Here is a 3,910-nt window from a genome sequence, read left to right as displayed (position 1 = left end):
CCATTTCCTCTGGTAAAAACAAACATTTAACATTTCTTTAGTTGTTTTTTTTATTACCTAGAATGTTTCTTTGATGGATATGAACACATAATCCTAATTTTGGGTCCACCTATCAGTTTCCAATCTAAATTGGATTAGTCAACACAAACAGACCCCTAACTCCATTCCCATGCTTACCTTTTGAATCAGATGTTTAGATATCGAGACTCTAACCCAACTAATAAACACCTGTCATCCATTACGAGGAGTGAGTGTGCACCTATACAGTATATGCTTTCTTCATCTTGTCACTGGGGAAAGGGACTCTCGGGATGGTTGTTTATATGCTTTTTGCTTACGCAAACATGAAGAGAAGCGCGACTCTAGAGTCAGTATTAGCTGTCACTTCCTGTCAAGTCATCGACGAGCATTTAGCAGTGACGTGACCACATATCTCAGAGCGCCATACTTGTGTTATTTCCCCAGTGAGAGGCAGGTGAATTTAATCAAATTAAGTCTCTGAATTTCCTCGTCTTTAAGGCGACAGCCTCTCACAAGCTTTACATGAGCTCCTGAAGTGTTTGAGAGGTAAATGATTTGTTTCTTTTTTTTTTCTTCCAAGAAAGAGAAATGCATTAAAATTCTCCTCCCATTTTATCCACTTTAATCTCCCTATTTCACAGTTTACTCGCTTGTGCATCTTACAAGTCAATTGAAATGGGGATATTGGAACTGCAGGCAAATATGTTTCAGAGGAAAATTGCAACTCATCAAAATGCTCCACAAACAACATCCTGTTACAGCAGTCTGCACAGGTATCGTAGTCCACAGGCAAGCTTTTAAAAGTCAATGGTGGTGTTTTAAATTATTTCTAGAGTGCTAGGTGGATCATATTTGCCCAATTCAAAAGACTCCATCTCCAACTCTCCACAATCTGGTCCCTTGTAGCTTTGGCGGCTCCTTCCATGGGATTTTTTTTCAACCAGAAGAAAATTGCAAGTCTCATTGTTTATAAAAGTCATAGCACACCTCAGCTCAACAAACCACATGATTTGAGGTATCATTACTCTTTCAGAAAACATCTGAACAGAATGGAGACATATTATTTTTTTCATTTAGTACTGCCCTTCAGAAGCTACAAAATTAAAAAGTTAAATTTACCCTGATCTTTAAATTCAAAAGTTTTCACCCCGGCTCTTAATGCATGGTTTTTCCTTCTGAAGCATCAGTGAGCATTTGAACCTTCTGTAATAGTTGCATATGAGTCCCTCGGTTGTCCTCGGTATAAAAAGATGGATCTCAAAATCATACAGTCATTGTTGGAAAGGGTTAAAATACACAAAAATGCTGGAAAACCAAATAATTTGTGGGACCTGAAGGATTTTTCAGAAGAACAACAGGCAGATTAACTGTTTAGGACAAACAAGGGACTCATGAACAACTATAAAAAAAAAAAAAAAAAAAAAAAAAAAAATGTGGATCATTCAGGTAAGGCAGTATTAGGAATCAAGGGGGGTGTAAACTTTTGAACAGGGTCGTTTTTATAAATTCAACTGTTATTTTCTCTTGTGGACTATATGTAAACATATTTTGAAATATCTTATTCAGGTCAGTACTAAATAAACAATACAAGCATTTTGTATGACCCCTCTTATTTTGGTAAAATAATTAACATTTTGCAGATTCTGAAATGTTTGACCTCAACTGTACCTTTAGGGCTTCAACAGCTTGTCACTCGGACAGGTCACTTTGCTAGATTTTTTAATTTTGTGTTAACTAACAGCTTTACCATGTTGTAGTGTGTTCACCCAGCTTTATAATGGCAGTGAATGGCCATTGAGATGTTGAAGCCCAATAAAGTGCATACATCCATCATAAAAAGTACTCCACACGGCTCTGGGAGATTAATAAAGGCCTTCTGAAGTGAACTGATGTGTTTGTGTAAGAAAACCCTGCTGAAAAAAAAAAAACTAAAACCAGCCTAGGCTGGTTGGCTGGTCTTAGCTGGTTTAAGCTGGTCTCCCAGCCTGGCCAGGCTGGTTTTAGCTGGTGGTCTTCTGGGAAACAACTGGGAAAGTGGCCAAAACCCCACCAAAACCAGCCTGCTGACCAGCTAAAGCCTAGGCTGGTTTTAGCTGTTTTTTTGTTTTTTTTCAGCGGGGAAATATCCATATTTAAAACACCAGAGCTTACACTATGCCTATGTTCAACGTCATCCACTGGAATGCCACTCTCTCGTGAACGTGTGTACGACAGTTAGTGAAAGCTAGGGATTACCAATATCGCGGTTGGCTTACACATACAGTAGAGGCCCATAGACAGCTGTTTAAAAGCCATCTACAGATACATATCTGTGCTTTCAGCCACCCAAAAAGTCTATCGTAATGGTACGGAATGATTTACACCTCTAAATATAAGCATTAGTATTAGTGTTGCCTCTCCACAGCCAAACTTTTAACCGAGACCCTCTTTGTTAGGCCAATACATACAGGTAATCACCATAAAAGCCTGAAACTGATAAAAACCCAAGTCAGTTTTCTACCTTCTTTTATTCTGGGTATCTCAACTTTCCACACACACACACACACACACACACACACACACACACGCTTGCAATTACAGGTAGAGAAAGAGCTGGTTGCAAATATCCTTTCATTGTTTCCTTTCTCATCTCACACTACAGGGTGGTCTAGCACTTTCCATGTTCTCCACTAAAATGTGCCATTTAAAAGGCCAAGTGGCTTTAAATTAGCCGTAGGCCATCTCTCCGGGCGGAAAGGGCACATCTTCACATTTTTAAAGAGATGTTTTCAATTAAATCAGTATTGGAGAGAGCATATGCTAATGCCATGAATATTTAATGTATGTTCTGAGAAATAGTTAAGACCCCTCTGGTCACAAGGCTCTTTTCCTCACAATCAGTACGAGAGACGAGAAAAGTAAAAGAGGAACTAGAAGAAGACGTCGACAGCTCTCAGGGCAGAGCGGAGGGGAGGGAAGATAAAGGACGGGAAAGTGGGAAGAGATAACTTGGGCTTTTAAAAGCTGCTTTTCCTTCTTCTCTGTCTCTCTCCTCCTTTCTTTCACCGACTAGGCTTGTGTCCTGAGGCGCACGGGTCTGGTGTGTTTAAGAGCTTGGTGACTATATGAGAAGAAGAGTTTGAGGTGAAATCTGATGGGAATGCCAACAACCCCTTCCGTTATCAGCCACCACCTCAAGTGCCCTGGACCTTTTTAGGGCAGGAGGCAAATTTAGAAAGCTATCGGAGTGACACCTGAATATCTATTACCGAATGTAGCGCTTATGCCTGGGTCAACTGCCTGCAGATTGTGGATTGCAGACAGAATAGTTTCAGAGTCACTCCACTGGGTTAGAGTCAAGATATCGCGGTGGGGCGCTAGGACAGGAGTGAGGCCTCGTGCCTCAGAGAGGGTTTATTTTAAATGGAAATACATACTGAAAAGGAATTAAAGTGTCCCTGGGAAGCAGCAAATTGGAAAGGGGTGTGGTGTCTGCATGTTTCCTGGGGAAGTCAAGGGCAGGTTGTGCAGATGCACCATAGTGGCCTGGCTATGTCACAGCTTCCGTGGACCTCAAGGACACCTTGAATAATTTAAGATCTTTCGAGGTGAACATTTGAAATAGTCAATCAAGAAACGTTAAATATCAGCTTTCATAAAACAGGAATGCGAAGGAGCGTTCTTTGAGCACCCTCAACTCTTCACATTTTCCATGTCTCCTTTGTCTAACACACCTGTTTCAGGGGCCTGTTCAAATTCTCACACTTGTGGTCTTGGACACTTGAGAACACATGCATGCAACAAGAAGCAAGACACTTGAAGGTTTTAGGCCCGATTTGCACCCCCAAATAATTGGAGGGGCATGCCCGATTTGAGGTTTGTCGCTCTTTGTCGCTCTGTGTGGTGTCAT

Source organism: Garra rufa, chromosome 7 (assembly GCF_049309525.1).
Source record: "Garra rufa chromosome 7, GarRuf1.0, whole genome shotgun sequence".
NCBI classification, from domain to species: Eukaryota; Metazoa; Chordata; class Actinopteri; order Cypriniformes; family Cyprinidae; genus Garra; species Garra rufa.
The sequence above is the reverse complement of the archived record's forward strand: the minus strand, read 5'-3'. Positions refer to the sequence as shown.